The sequence below is a fragment of the Anastrepha ludens genome, chromosome 3 (genome assembly GCF_028408465.1).
Source record: "Anastrepha ludens isolate Willacy chromosome 3, idAnaLude1.1, whole genome shotgun sequence".
In the NCBI taxonomy this organism is placed as follows: domain Eukaryota; kingdom Metazoa; phylum Arthropoda; class Insecta; order Diptera; family Tephritidae; genus Anastrepha; species Anastrepha ludens.
In genome coordinates this window covers 73,944,860-73,962,444 of record NC_071499.1, presented here as the reverse complement: position 1 = coordinate 73,962,444, position 17,585 = coordinate 73,944,860, and positions in this window count along the sequence as shown.

Genomic DNA, 17,585 nt, shown 5'->3' with positions numbered 1-17,585 from the left:
CTTAAAGTAGCAGCAACAGAACGATTATTTTCATAAAAAATTTGCACGATTTGCAATCGTTGCTCAAGTGTGTAGCGTTCCATGATGAAATGTATACTAATGAAGTTTACAAATGACAAGCGAAAAATAAAAAATATTGCGTCGTTCGCCCTCCCTATCGGAAAAAAGTTGAAGCGCACCTATTGAACAACCCTATATATATTCCCATAGACTGTAAATTGAAAAATCTGTACGTCTTCCTAATTCTTGCAGTGTCTCCCAAGTGGAAGTACTAGCAATTGGGGGAAGCTTGTGCGTTACTAATCGCAGATTTCTCTTTTCAATATCGCTATTCTTTCGGATAGCCAAGATGCAATCCAGGCACTGGGCTCAGCTACAACAACCTCTTAAGTGGTGGAGCGAAGCAGGACTAGCCCTACCAGCTTGAGTGAAAACCATAACGTTAACTTAATCTGGGTCTCAATTCATCGGAATATTGATGGTAACGAAAAAGCAGCTTTTGGTCTGTCGAGGAACAAGCAGCCAAAATGGGCCTTCCTCACAACACATACTGTTACAGTTGTGAATAACCTAAGAAAAAGGAAAGGATTTTCCATTTCCTCTTTGAATGCCCTGCCTTATGGAAGGAGAGAATATCAAGCCTGGGCAAACTACTGTTCGAGAGTCTCGAGCTACTGTCTGGCTTAGACGACAACAGCTTAATAAAGTTTTTAACCCGCACAGATTGCGATATGGTCGTGATGTAAATAACTGTTAAGCAAGTTGGTAACGAGGATGTGACAATGGTGTGGAAGCGCTAGTTGGATTCGGGATGAATCACAACTTTAGCCTACCAAGCAACCAAGCAACCAACCAACCCATATTTTTACAAAAAGCCTGGTACAGCAAAAAATGCTCTTGTGGCTTTTGAGGTTACTTTCTGAAGATGAGAGTTCTAAGGGAGTGTTTTATTAAGATTGATATCAAGATAGTTCGATTCTGTTGATTTATTCAGTTGATTCTGCACAGTACATTTGAGCTTGATGTTCCTTTTATTTCTAGTGAATGGCCTTAGCACAGTTTTCGGTGGGTTAATAGAGAACCGTTTATTGGTGCAGCATTCGTTTATTATGCTAAGGGCGTGTTGCATGCAGTTAGAGATGGTTTCCTCATGCCAGCCAACTATGTATAAATATATTTACTTACTACCAAGTCATTAGCACAACCTTGAGTGAGGAAACCTAGATTGTTCAGAAAATATACTAATAAAACAAATACTAACTTTGCATTTTTACTCATTAAATATTTTTCGAAACAAATTGTCTTCGATTGAAGTAACTGTTGTTCCTGTTTAGCAAGGTGGTAAGAGACTCTCGATGAATACTATTTAATGTATATCTGTACACTGCCGATCCAGTAGTCGCACTCATGTCTGGTCCTGGGTCTCGTCGGAATAATCGAAAATATGCCTTCTGACTCGCCTGGGAGGTGGCTCATGGTCTAGCAAGTGCCTGCAGGGGTGATTCCTATAGGAATTGCTTGCTGAGAATCTTACAGTGACCCTTAAACGGAAGCATGCAAACCTCATTGCCATGGTGTTGCAGGATAGGCATCAGGAAACATCCAGTGGTTGTACTGGTAGTGGTATTCTGGCAGGTCTGTAGTTTAATCCACTGCAAATCACTAGTGCCAGACGACCAGATGGGCGCACCGTAATTTAAAACCCACTGACCAAGGGTTACAAATGACACCAACAACATTTCTTTGTCCTTGCCCCTAGTACTTCCGGCTAGCGATTTGAGGATCTTAATGGCAATTGCGGTTGAATGGAGAACCGAGAAGGAGAGCAAACTGTAGAAGGTGACACCCATTTTCGTGACATTGCCGTGACAGCCGGAATGAATCGATTTTCTTCCGACAAAGGGCTGTAAACTAGCCCTGTCTAGTGCGCTGAGCCTCACCCTCGTTTATCGTTTGAAGTTATTGCAATGCTATGACTATGCAAATGCTTCCCCTTATATTTAACAGTTGTTTTCGCGACTTACGGTATTCCACTATATTTAATCCAATACTCTCATCATCGGAGTTTATGATATCCAGATAATAGATATCACCAAATCATCCTTGTCTAACTGTATATATGTATATATAATTGGCGCTTAAAATTTTTTTGGGTGTTTGGCCGAGTTCCTCATTCTATTTGTGGCGTGCATATTGATATTATTCTACAAATGGAGGAACCTACACTTTTAAGCCCACTCCGAACGGCAAATGGTTTTTTATGCAGACTACAATGTCAACTGTCATGAAACGTCCACAAACTTAAAAAATAAAATAAAAACACAAGTGAACCAATGTGTCTTTTACTGCAATTTATGGTAATCATCTAAAGTGGACCTCAATACAAATACTTCAGAATTTTAGGTTTAAGCGCTGGCAACTTGTGCATTTAATAGCGACTCATATTGCTTGCCTTCTTTTCTATTCTATTTCTGTGCGCAAAATTCGAGAAATGTAAGCATCGTACACGTGATCAGTTGTAAAACAGAAAGAAATGCGCTTTACCTGCCAAGAGCTGAAGGCATCAAAGGTAAACAAAATCGAATTCAAGTAAGCACCTGGCCAGGCATGAGTATGTTGGCATGCAAATAATCTGTATTCATCTGATATCTGTTTTGTTATTGCCGATACATTCCAGTAATGCAATTCTTATCCTTTGGAATTTCTCCTTGTAAGCAACGCCTTTTGCCTTGTAAGCAATGCCTTTGCAGTACATCGTTGAGTTTGGCTGTGCACAATCAAAATACATTTAATGAAAGTGGTGGTGCTGGTGATGGCAGAGCGTAGAATATAGAGGGTAGGGTGAGTTGTCGGTGTACTTCAATGACTAACTAAACTGTTTTTTATTCTGCCTACTTCTGTTCAAAAAGCTTTTCACCAAAAATGTTCTGTGTAATTTTCTAAGCAATATACAGGGTGCAACATTGAAGGTGGTGCTAAATTATTTTATTAGAAAAATTAAACAGCTTAAATTCGTTTACATTTCTAAATTCTGTTAAGTCAAAATAATGTAAGATTTATATTCTAAATATAAAAATTCTGGATGAAAATTTATTTTGGGCCATAATTCTGGATTGTTTGAAGTACTGTAAAGAAAAAGAAAAGTGCGTGTAACGTAGTACACATAATAGAAGTGAAACTTTCAAGGCAAAAACCATTCTGCTCTAAAGCCTATGCAGGTGTGTATGTATGTATATATACCCACTTTAAGGGGAGAGCCTCATGTAGGAGCCTCAAAAAATCGATTTTTCTCGATAATCTGAAAACATCTAAGAAACATATCATAAGAATATACTGTGAAATGTTCATGCCGAAATTCTCAATATTATAGCTTCTACAGCCCACTAACTAGGTAGAGAGCGGTCCGCGCGCTCCTGTACCTCAAACTTTAAACTTAATTATCTCGAAACGACTTTTTTAAAAACTGCTCGTTTTGTAATTCAAAAAGTTATAGACCGATTTGCTTGCAGTTTGGTGAGGCTTTTCTGTAGATTACTATAGGAAGGATAAACCTAAAATTTCAGATATTTCGCGTTGATAAATTACTTTTTGGGGGTTAAAAATGTCAATAAAATAGCCCTAAATTCTGACTTTTTTTCAAAGACTTATTTTATAATTAATTTTATACTTGTTTTTTAATTTTATAGGTTCTTCCTCTCCGTTAATATGTTATAAAAAAAACCGATTTCATTTTTTTGTTTCAGATCGATAGATTAAGAGTAATAAATAGAGTAGTTTGGGACCTCGCGCCGTAGGCAGTCGACAAGAAATGATCCTGAACCGTCATTTTGGGGCAAAAAATGAAAAACAATTTTTTTGTTTTCTTGAAAGGTTAAATAAAGTTCTGTTAAAGCTTCAAAATAATATTGTATAATTATTTTATCACCTTTAAAAATGTGTTTAAAAAATGGCCGATTTTGAGGCTTCTCCATTGGGCTCCCTTCTTAAGTCCTTGCATGCATACATACACACTTACCTTCTTGCCTTCTAAACTTCCTACACAATAGTTGTATTCATATGTAACTACATCCATACACGTTCAAACATATACATGCATATATGCGTGAGCACAGCGCTCCCTTCTTGCTTCCGTGTACTTTTGTCTTCCAGCAATCGATATTCCGTATATTCCACTTACAAAAACAAAATACCTTGATTGGCGCAAAAGCAGCAGCAAGCGCAGGGCGAAGGCCGCTTTGGCACCATGCATTCCAGAATGTTCAAGAACACAACAAAAACACAGCGCATTCACTTCATGCCTCAATATGTGTATGTCGTCCAAGTCCAAAATCTAAGCCTGGCGACTATAAACACAAAATACATTCGTAGACGCAGCCGCGGCGGCCATGATTCTTTTAGTCGCGACGGCGCTGAACAATTTAGAATATTATATGCTACAAAAACAAAAAAAAAAATGGAGACGTGAATAGCCTAAAGTGTATCTAAGATATACCTATATAAGGTATAGCTCTCTCTCTCCTCTTCCTCTACGTTTTATCTTTTTTCTCTCTCATGGAACGAAAACGTTGCATGACCTTGAAATTTTACTCTCCATTCTTGCTCGTCCATCACTTCAAAAATGCATCTAAGTATATTGTGTTTTCAATGAAAAAATAAATTTTCTTAAAAACTCCAAAAGAGGTGAAAATAATTGGAAATTCAATTACAAAAAATTAAAACAATATGTATATCCATGTTAAAATATAATAATGAGTAAAACGTCTTCTCGAGTCAAAGAACTTTATTTCACTACTTCAATTTTTACAAAGACTTTTCTTAGCTTAAAGCTTAACTAATATTTTACATTTAATGAGAATGGGAGAAAGTAAAACTAGCAATGAATGTAGGAATGCATGTTGTGTGTATGTTGAGTGCGTGAGTAAGCGTGTGGGTGTAGAGTGTAAGAAAGTATGTAAAGCAGTTGTTGGTTTAAATAAGAGTTAGCATAAGTAATTAAATATAAGAGTAAGATTAAGTTAGAATTAAGAGTAGGTATAATATAGGAATAGGTATATACATATATAGGGTGATCATGTAACGAAGTATAGTAGGATGTAACATTATAATATAACTATATATATAAGTATATGTATCCACTTATATGCTCCTGCAACTAGTGATGTTAACGTATGACAATCGATTCAGATACGAGGTCACAATATTTGAATACCGATATGTACATGTCTCTTACTAGAATCTGGCACAAAATTAATCATCCAATTTTGCTTTTGAATAACTGTTTACTAATTAAAAAAACAAAATTTTTGAGTGACGGAAATCTCTATTTTGACCTTTATGCCTATACGCGGCGTTAATTTCGTTCCCGCCACGTACAGCATTCGATTGCTTACTCTCTATTACGCAAGAATAAAATTTGGATGTTCCGAGATGTTTGGAAGCAATACATATTTGCCAAAAAAAGGCAAGAAACTATCACGCGAGGCTATAAAAAGCTTTGAAACGTGTTTAGCACCGATAAAATAATGGAGTACAACATAAACGGCATCCATAGGAAAAATAACCTCAGAAAGGAACTTAAAAATGTCTATGCCATTTTTCGGCTAAATGGTATTTTGCTGATGCATGGACGGGTAATTGACATTTCGTAGGATATCGCCGAATTGAAAAATTCCACTTGTTAAAATGGAAAAAATATTGAAAACAAATTGGTTGAGCTGAAAAGTGAAATGGTATTGTAATATTATCGTTCTTAATTAGTACTTCTCCCTGCAGGGTTGTTATCTGTTGTACTTACATACGATATATCTACATCCATACATACCATCAAACGCCCACGTCACAAAGTGTTAAATCTGCAATCACCTAGCAAACATAAGAAAAAATATGCTCCAACGTTTCATAAATCCTTAGTTCTCAAGTTGAGAACACTATAATCCATTTGTTGAGATGCTGTTGAGAGTTAGATTTGAGAAATTGAAGATTTGAGAATGCTTTGAAATAGCTTGAATTGTTTGAAAGCAAGTTCGTATCGCACAAAACCGTTTGTTGGGCAGTGTGTACTTGAAGCTTTGGTGCTACCTTTGTGTGAGAACGTTTACAGATTAACTAAGTGCAAAAACTATGAGAGATTTTTCCCAAAAGCCAATTACACTTAGATGTATCGTGCATGCATACGTATGTGTACATACACGGTTGTTTCAATGGCTAAATGAAGATTACAAAGCAAATAAAGAATACCAACTGTCATTCTAGAATGTTCGTAGGGATTAAATGTTTAGATATGGAAATGAGTGTGCTGAGCAATACAGCTTATGTGTCTCGTATACACATAACCAAAATATGATACATACATCAGTATCAAGAATGATAGAAACAAGATTGCGCTCATCAGAGAGTACGTGCGAACAAGAATGCAAGAAGATGGAGAAATTACACAAACAACACATGAATAAAGTGCACAAGTGCGGCGTCACACATACAGGTACAGCGATTCAGTAAAACTCGCTGAGAGCAAAGTAGCGGTACCACGATCGGCGCAACTTTATAATTCTCTCCATCGTGCATAAACATGAATTTTGAGACGTTATTTGTTGCTGTTAACAGTTGTCATGTTATCATGAATAAAAATTGATAAACTATTATATCGTTACTAACACACACTTCTTTACTCCTTCTCTCCTTACCTCTCGTACTTATATTCTCACATCTCTTCTTCACGTTTCTTAATTTGCTCTCTTATTAACTGATCTTTAACATTATCTAAACCAATCTCTTCTTACGTAACAACAACAACATTTTACACTCTCTCCCACCATTAGTTTTAAGCTCTTCCTTGTTAACTTAGTTGTAAGAATTGTGCAATATTTGAATTAATTAATAAAGTTACCGTCAAAAGGAACGGATCATTATTATATGTAATAGCATAAAGGAATCGAGATATATGTACATATATATATATATATATATGTATAAATCTTCAGAATGATGAGAAGAGTTGATTTGGTCATGTCTGTCCGTCCGTAATACAATATATTTCAATGATACCCAATATTCTTTGATTAAGGTAGGGTACTGATCGAAATCGGTCCTATATAATGGTAAGTTTCAAAAATGCAGAAAAAAAAAAAACAAACGTAAATGTATTCGAAGTGATGAGAGCGCGACGAATTATCATTTTTTTGTACAAAATTCAGAAAAGTTTAACAAATTTCAAAAACGAATTCAAAAAAATTTTCAACTTTTTACTCAAAATTTTTTGAAAAATTCTATGTAAACAGTTTTATAACTAACAGACTAAAAAGTATTTGAAATTTTTATAAAGTTTAAGACTCTGAGATATACATAAGTATACAGTGTACTCTCTCATAAGCGGATACCTAAGGCACTCGCAAATGTGTCCGCTTATAGGAAGGTTGTCCGCTCAAGGGGAAAAAATTAAAAGAAATACTTGTGGTACGCACTGAAGAAAGTGTCCGCTTACGAGAGGTGTCCGTTAGGAGAGAGTACACTGTACATAGTTTTTGTTATAAGTACATAGGTCGACCTTCAAACCAACTTACTAAGACTGTTGCCGATCCATTATGATACCAAACTAGAAGTTTACCTGCCACCCCTCGTTCAACCATTTTGTTTTAGGTGCAAATTTATTCTTCTGGGTCATCAGTATCACTAAAGAATAATGAGCGAAAGTATAAAAACCTGGTGGCATGCCACGTGAGACAGTAACAGAGACGATATCTGACAGACGCTTCCTTCTCCTCATCCTTGCAGCTGCTGCAATGGGCATGAGGTACGCTCAACCTTTGAGCATGTTGAACCAGGAGACAGTTACCTGTGATCAAAGCTGCTAACGTTTTTTCTTGATCGATTAAATAGCGCCTTTGATCCCCTGACGTTCCAATTTAGCCAGATTTTTTTGTAGCATTTAATGTTAGCTTGTATTAGCTGAAGGGACAATGCTACTTGTTCAACGTAGTTTGTAAGTTGAGAGGGGTATACTTATACTTACAATCTCCATACCAAATGTGAGGCGATTGGTAGTGCCCTTTCTTACAATTCTCTTGTGTGTCCCTATGCCCTGGCATCCAAAATCAGATGGATGTGTTAAGAAATGCCCGGCATTTGCGAGCAATGATGGAATTAGTGACAACCCCTTCAAGAGTTTTAATCGGCGCTGGGCTATCTGAATAAATATAGATGTCGCCAAAGGTAGTCACACTACAGTAGCTTTTGCTGTAAGTTGAACAGTATTTTCATAAAAAAAAAATAAAAATAAAATTAAATGTAAATAAATAAATAGCTGAAACTTGGCAATATGGGGCGGTGCTATTATTGTGAACGCAGGTTTATGTGTAAAACCGCAACTGAGTTTGAACTTGTGTTGCTGCCGGTAGCAATGTGGGATTAGATTATCGGAGAGAGACAAAAAAACTATTTTTAAAATACATATTTTTGGGATTGCGCCTTTATTTATATACTTAAAATTCATAAATTTTATCCTTAACATTTTATATTAATCGTACTTGTTTTAAGGAAGAAATTTGTTTAAGTAAATTTTGTTCTCCCTACAGGTGAGGCACTTTTCTGGCTCTGATCCAGGCGTCCAAATGACCAAAAATCGACTGCCGTGTAAATATTCTTGCGAGCAGCGATACATAGGAGCCAACACCTACATATATGAGTCTAGTAGCTGCCATAACTTTCGCCGCAACTTGTAAAAACAGGAAATGCAGCAGGGCGTGTATGCTTGGATTCGACTCTCCAAGTCAGTTGCAACAGGATTCTGTTTTTCGCACACTCCAATCTGGTCATCAGCTCTTTGCTTGATTATTGCTAACTGTGATATCATCAGCATAAAAAATTAATTATATATTTATTAATGAATATACCGTTTAGATTTGTAAATATTAAATAAATAAATATATTTATATATATGTATATATTTTAAATAAGTAATATTGAATAAATTGAATACAAAATCACATAGACTTTCAATCCTTTTTACTTCTTTTCATTGCTATTGTATTTCTTAATTAAAACACAATTATACAATTTTCACACGTAATTAATTAATTTATTGTAATCAGTTAAAACATTTGATTAGCAATGAGAATGGCACTGCATGCCACGAAGGAACAAAATTTACCGCTTATCCCCTTTCAGAAATATGATAGTAATAAGGGAGTGAATGTATTTCGCTTTTTTATTTTGAAGTCATATCATAAATATTACATTTGTATTTACCGGTTTTCAAAATCTATCTTCAAGTATATAGTATACAGTCTCTAGACATGAATTATGGCCTCATTGTTTCTTAAGGTTTGTCAAAAAGGGTTGGAAGCTCAGTGTACAAAGCAGGCAAAAAAAGAGAAGTTTTCTACCTCAGCTACAGCATTGAAGATCACTCTTTAAAGATCATAACATATTTAGAGCTGCGCAAGTCCATGCGAAGTGATGATCCAAGTTTTTTGGACGTGATTCTTAATTTTTCTGAAAATTGATTTATTTGTAGACTTTCAGAACCAGAATTAACACCGATAACAATGTCAGCCTTGAAATTCAACGAAGAATTTCCCTTGCCAACAAGTGCTACTTGGGACTAAGTAGGCAACTGAGTAGTAAAGTCCTCTCTCGACTAACAAAACTAACACTGCACAAAGCTCTCATCATGTCCGTCCTAACGTATGGCGCAGAAGCTTGGACGATGACAACATCCGATGAAGGGACGGTTGGAGTGTTTGAGAGAAAGATTCTGCGTAAGATTTTTGGACCTTTGCACGTTGGCAACGGCGAATATCGCAGACGATGGAACGATAAGCTGTATGAGCTTTTCGACGACATAGACGTAGCGCAGCGAATAAAGATCCAACAGGCAGATTCATTGCCAAACCAAGACGGTTCAACCAAAAAAAAAGTAATATTCTACTATTGATGTATCAAATTGGTATCTTTTGTCACTCAGACAACACCTCCACCACTCAAATAATCAGTACTTTAACTATTTTTGTATGGTAATTTCAGCGAACTAGTGGAATTTCATCAGCGTTTCAAATTATGGTTTTAGCTTCGCTCGAAATTTAATGGCCTCTGGGCAACGGCCGAAATGTGTTCATATTTAAGTATCTAAAAACGCATCCTTCGCATAAAATTGTATCCTTCTACATATTTATATTTTCAAGTACACTGTTCCCATTACTGCGTGCTTTATTACTTAACTCCAAAAGACACCTGATGCCCTCCTACTTCCACTCTTCACGAAACACCTGGCCCCAGCCCCACATCAGCACGGTTTCCGACGAGTGCATAGCATCACCACTGCACTCACCGCCATAAACGCCCAGATAAAGCGCGGGCTTCACCAAAACCGCCCCTGCAAGAGGACTGTCCTAGTAGAGTTGGACCTGAAGAAGGCTTTCGACACAGTCAGCCATTCCACGCTACTAGATGATATTTATCAGCCGACACTCCCGCCAGGGCTGAAAAGGTGGTCCGCAAACTACCTGAGCGGCTCTCACTCGTCAGTGATTTTTCGAGACTAAATATCAAAGCAGAGGAAGATTAAGCAAAGTGTACCGCAGGGTGGTGTCCTTTCACCCTTGCTGTTCAACTTCTATCTATCGAAGCTCCCCCAACCACCAGAGGGAGTCTCCCTGGTCTCATATGCTGACGACTGTACGATAATGGAGTCGGGCAATGACATCGATGGCCTGTGTTCCAAAGTGAACAACTATCTCACCGACCTTCCTCGCTTTTTCGCTGCGAGGAATCTTGAACTTTCTCCCACTAAGTCCACGGCGACCCTCTTTACCACCTGGACAAAGGAGGTCAAACTGCCCCTCAAGGTAAAAGTCGATGACACACCAATTCCGACGGCAAACAATCCCAAAATTTAGGGTGTAACCTTCGACAGTTTGCTCTCCTTCTCAGCGCACACAACCGCAATTGCCACTAAAGTCCAAAATCGCAACAAGGTCCTCAAATCGCTTACCCGCAGCACCTGGGGCTCAGACAAAGAATTGTTGCTATCGACATTTAAGGCAATTGGCCGGCCGGTTCTAAACTATGCTGCGCCTGTCTGGTCGCCTGGAGTTAGTGACACGCTGTGGATAAAGCTACAGACATGCCGAATTACTGCCATTCGGACAGTGACGGTTGCCTCCTGATGTCCCCTATTCAACACCTTCACAATGAGACACAAATACTTCCTGTAATGAAGCACAATAAACAGCTCAGCAAGCAGTTCCTGCTAGGGAGCTACCGCAGGTTTCACCCTTGCATACACCTGCTTGAGCCAGAGTCGCCTCCTAGGCACGTCAGGAGACACCTTTTAAGCTACGCCGACGAGATCCAAGGCAAAACTGACAGAAATCTACTGGACCAGACAGTGTTTAGACAGTCAATAAACGACATTCACCGGGAGACCGTCACCTCCTTCTTAAGCTCCCGTCCTGTGAATGCCGTAATCGGAGGCCAACCACCACTTATTGCAGATGAAAAGCTCCAGCTTTCCCGTTAAACTCCTATTTATCCAGAATTGCCCCGACATACCAAACATATGTCCGGCATGTGAAGGTACCCCGCACGACACGAACCACCTTTTTACATGACCTTTAAAACCTACCCATCTAACAACCCTCTCCCTCTGGACCCAACCCGTCGAAACAGCATGTTTCCTGGGCCTACCTTTAGATGAGCCAGACGGAGACAACCGGCGATATACCCTACACTGACGCGGCTTCTATTACTCTTAAAACAAGAACAAGAACCTAACTCCAAAAAGTAGCAATTAACTGATCTATTGTCATTCAATCACCTCCTAACAAAGTTAAGTGTTTGATGTAGCTGATTTCTGACATGATGCTCTTAACGGTTAGTTGCTTTTTAATTATTACCCCAATTGGTATTGCCTTCGCCCAGTTTGATCCTACCACACTTATGTACGACTTCACTTATACGCCACATCTACTCAAGTACCTTTTAGTTGGTTTTACTCTCCTTCTCGGTACGGTTAATGCTGAGCTACTGGTGAGTTCTATATGTAGTATATGCCATATTTAGATACATATTGCCCGTATGTAGCAAAGACAACATCAAATCACATACATCCATATATCCATTAACATTAACATCCCATCATCACTGCAACGAAGTAGTTAAGTATGATGCCACTAAGGTGCAAAGCAACGTTCAGCTGCTGGTAGAATGTTGTCGAGAGCTTAGTAAAATTCGAAAAACAACAAGAACATTAACATCAACACCATTATTCGATGCAATTATGTAGTTGTTGTTATTCACTATCATCATTAGTACATTTCGTGTTTATGCATTTAATGCGATTTGCTGTTATTGGCAGAGATGCAGTTGCAAGCAGAACTGTTGAGTGCTTACGAAAAGCGTGCAAATACTAGTCCGATTTCTCGTAAAAGTATTCAAAGTGCGTTTATTAGAAGTTAAATTATGTGAGTTTTTTTTAGTTACGGACATACCAGTGAACCGGCAACTATAGTGAAGAACGGTAGCATTAAAGGGCGGGGCATCGAAAGTGAGGCCATTGCCATTGGAGCCGTCAGTGGAAGGGTTAGGTTAGGTTAGGTTGGTATGGTTGCTCAGGGAATGGGCACACTTGAACGAAGAAAGATTTGTCCTTTGTGCGCCATTAGAAGGCGGTGAGGTGAGAGAGAAAGACCGATGGGATGCAAGGAGAGGGCGGGTAGAAGTGGTGCTGGGGTGCTGGGGTGGTTAGAAGCGTGCGGATTACGAACGATGATTATGTTTGCGCCAACCGCTTTATGCTGCTGATGTAATTCATCAGATTTTTAATGTCAGCGCAAGCTATATCAGCAGGCGTAGCAAAGAAGTAGGAGCCAAGATGCCTGAATCTTAGCCCCGCCAGAGCAGGGCAGCTAAGGAGAAGGTGCTGAGATAATTCCACCTCATCCTCCATACATTCAGCGCAAAAAGGACTCGAGGTGATTCCAAGTCTCACAGCATACATTCCTCGCGCATTGTGTCCTGTGAGAGAACCTACTAGATTAGAGAGCTGATATTTTGTCAGCCTCAGAAGCTCGACCGAGCGCCTCCGGTCCACACGTGGCCAGAAGGATTTCGCGACCTTACACTTTTGTGTACTTGCCCACCACTCGCTGAGTTGCCCATCTTTCTAGGAGCAGACCGCAGGTAGTCAGGGGGATCCCAATTCTCTCCCTTCGCGGGGAAATCACCTCACAGGTCCCATGTCTGACCAGCTCATCCGCCTCACAGTTTCCCGCAATGTCGCTGTGACCCAGATGAGGCTGATGTCAAAGAATTCGGACGCAGTCGAAAGCGAGGTCAAGCATTCCTTGACCAATTCCGAATGCACCGTCATAGACCCGAGGGCCCTTATTGCCGCTTGGCCGTCGGAGTAAATATTTACTTTCTTGATCGTTAGAACGCATTTGAGCAGCAGCTGCTCCTTGATTGCGGCTACCTCTGCCTGGAACACACTGCAATGGTCCGGTAACCTGAATTTGAGTCGCAAAAGACTCCTCCGCCAAAATTTCCTTCCAACTTCGATCCATCCGTGAACAAGTTAACCAGGCCCTGCCCTCAAGTGCAGCCCTCCGTCCACTCTTCCCCTGACGGAATATAAGTGGAGAAGGTTCCGGTTGGACTAAACGAGGGTATACACTGATCCGTTGACAGAGGGATGATCTCGAAGTTTCTAAGGATGCTTGAGTGCCCATAAGTGAGATTGAGCTTATAGCCCGAACCCCTCAGTCTGATTGCGGTACGTGTAGCGGCAACTCTGCCTGCGATGTCTACAGGTACCACATTTAACATTGCGTTGAGCGCCAGAGTAGGAATCGTTCGAAGCGCCCCACTGATTCCAATGAGTGCAGACCTCTGAACTCTCTCCAGCTTGTTCACCAATGTCGTCTTCTCTAGTGAGTTTCACCAGACTATGGCTCCATATAACAATATAGGCTTTACAATAGTATTCTATAGCCAGAAAACAACTCTAGGCGAAAGGCCCCATCAGTGGAAGGGACTCGTGTAAAATAACAATAAATCCAAAACAATGACCGTTAGAGATGTAGTTTTTTGAAAAGAGTGATAAAGCTATCGACTTGAAATTATAGACCAGATATCCACAATATGTCAAATCTTGAAAAACACCCATAAAAGGAGAATCGACACATACAATTTTTCTGTCGATTTTAAAGCTGGTAACACATCGAATACTTTCAGTGCCGGAGCGTTTGTATGCATTCGGATGACGTGACCCAGCCAACGAAGCCATTGGATCTTTATTCGCTCCACTATGTTTTTGACGCCGTAAAGTACGCCTTCGATACTCACCGTCACTAAGGTGCAAAGGTCCAAAAATCTTCCGCAGAATCTTTCTCTCAAACACTCCAAGTGTGCACCATAGAGTATTTTTTAAGTATTTTAAAGTGCGAGGGCTTCAATTTATATTTTCCCGCACTACGTATTATGAGCTGCGATTCGATATTTTTATCGAGAAGTAATCGAGTTTTTAGCATAAACTTACATACTTATAAAGTTTTCACTTACGGGCTTTATTTGTTCTTCATCAGTGAATTGAAAAATTAGTCTTGCCCAAAAGAAGAGTTTTCGTCCGATGATTTATTATGATGTTCGACGTGGATTATCGGAGACGAGAGAGTATTGATTAACCTACCTTGAGTATTGGCATTAAAGCACCACACTTAGCTACTGTGAAACCCTGTTACAATGAGTTCCAACGACACCGTCGATTCTTGCAGGATGAATTACGAGAAGGCCGTATAAAAACGCTTCTTGTGCTAAAAACAATCGGTGCTTCGCATCAGTTGATAATGCAAGATCGTCATGTGAAATATTGTGCGGTAGACGCCTTCTTGTGTATTAGAAGATCAGCATACAATCAATATTGCATGCATATTTGTTCGTCAAGAAGATTTGTTCTCGTTCGATGCAGGACAATATGACAATTGTGCAGATATTTTCAGTTCTTTCGTCATTTGATTGGCACTTCGCGAAAGATTTGCTGAAGTCGCTTCTTCACTTTTTGAACCATTTCACGTGACGTTGCTGTCTTTTGATGGCCACCTCCATGGCGTTTCGCGATGCTACCAGTATCATTGTAACGAGTAATGGTGCGATAAACAAAAAGTTGATTTACTTTAAGGTGCTCGAGCTATCGAAAAATCGCTGGTTGTGATTTGAAATCCATTACTGATTTCCTTTTTTCGCGTTTACTCTCCGCAAAATGCTTCCGCGCGCTTGTAAAGAATACTCTGTCATTTAGCCACTTAACAGACAGCTGATGCTCGTGCAATCGTTTGGTGCGTCCAATGGGCTGGAGGAAACATCGTCTATATTTCTTCAAAGACGAGGCTGACGCCAATGTAACAGAGAATGGCGAACGCTATAGCGACATAAAAGACGTTTTGGGTGCCAGAAATTTAAACCCGTGATCTCCACAATATTTGGTTCCGAGAAGACGGCGCTACTTGCCATACATCCTGTTATTTGTGGGGATATGTAAAGTCGAAATTCTTTGTGGATAAAGAAGCTTCGATTGAGGCATTGGAGTCCAAGATTACTAAAGCTATTCACGAGATACCGACTGAAGTCCTCCAGCGAATTAACTTTGTAAAATACACACAAATAATGAAGATTGTCCAATCACTTTACATTTTCGTTGTCTTATTTCAATTTAAAATCCAATACCTTTAACTTAGCAGTTTATCTGAATTTCCACAACAGGAATTTAAAAATTAAAGGTAAAATCGCGCGATTATTTCTTACTGAACATTTCAAAGGTTTAAGTTGGCTGTATTTCCCTTCTAGCTAAAATATTCAGCAATACGTGATACTCAGGGGTTTACGGGATGTTAGTACAGATAAACTTTTCCAGTTCTTAGCCTTGGTATAAGCTCACATAGTTAGTTGCCTTTGGCTTTATAAGGATATATATTTATTTGTGACTGCGAGTCATACTGCACATTTTTTGCGTACCAAATTTGCTTACTGCATTTTCTGTGTGCTGCCGCTAGTCCCTGTGTAGCTGCAAGGGAACTTTTTAATGCCAAGTTTTCGCGCAAAAACAAAAACAAAGCAATTTTCGCCACAAGCAATTTGCGTCGACAAACAACATCCCTTTCGTCTTTTATTAATGCTTCTGTGTATTTCTGCGGAAGTTTAGTTGAACGAAGTTGAGTTAGAGAAACTCTTTAGTTGCTCAGCTAAGGCAATCACTGTCGTGGATGTGGCACATATTCCTAAATATTTATGAAATGTGTCTTTGCCATTAACGCCTACACCAACATTATTGTCATCAGCTTGTCACTGAAGAGTGACGATATGACTGTGGCGTTGACTTGCCTGTTGTACTCAAAGAAGCTCAAATAACTCAAACATCATTTACCCTGTTATCAATTTGTGCTCATCTACAGCGGAGACGACGTCACATTTTGTGGCTGCCTTTTAAGCCAACGATGAGTGCCTACTTTTCCGTGCATTTTTATGTGCTTGCATGGCATATTATTTATACATCCATACATACATACATATGCATCATGCGCGTGGTTTTTATTATTCACTCTTTAATTAACAGTTGGCATGCTTTCGTTCATTAAGTAGCGTAATTGTCGCTTGTGTTTGCCTGCATCCATGTGAAGATGATGCCGTACAGACTACAATAGCAATATTTGTATTCAAATTTTAAGAAACCGCCACATCCATTTGGGAGCTGCAGCGTGTGTGATAAGGCTTGAGCTACTTAAATGAGTACAAAGAGCTTTTGCATATCCTCATTGCAAATTGTGCTCATTTATGTTATCTACAACATCACATGGAATTTTTTTACTAAATGTGAATTTCAAGTATGTATGTATGAGTATACTTGCTGCTTTTGTACATACGAATGTGAGTTTAGTATGCCTCTGAACGTGGGTGGGCCTGAAAGCAGCAAACGCAGGCTACTAACTAGCGTCATCACATCCACTCTGCCATATGCAGCACCAGTATGAGCAAAATCCTTGGGGGTCAAAGCATATAGAAGACCATACGTGGTCTTGTACAGATTTTGCGCACTGAGGGTGATAAGCACATACAAAACCACCTCGGACGAAGCTACAATGGTGATCGCCAATATGGCGCCAATCGATGTATTGACGGAACGACGAGCGAGAGTGTACTAGAAAAAAGAGCAGTGTCACCCTAACATATCAACGATTATAGAAAAAGAAAAGACTTTATCCTTATTAAAATGAAAGACGCCTTGAGAAAACCCGAAAAAAAGAGTGTGGACGAATACGCTAATCTCAAACATCAAATGAGCACAAATTCTAGCTAACACAATTCCTGAAAGATCATGGTTGCTACCCGAAGTACCTACATCGCCTTGAAGTACCTACGCCCAATATGCCACGAAGAAGAAGATACAAGGCATGATTTTTTTGTATGCCCACGACTTGCGACTAGCAGACACGATTTAGCCGCACTATCAGAAGATCCGATAATACTAGAAAACTTAGTCGATATCATGATGACTTCAAAGAATGCGTGAGATAAGATTTCGTAGGCAATAAGTGATG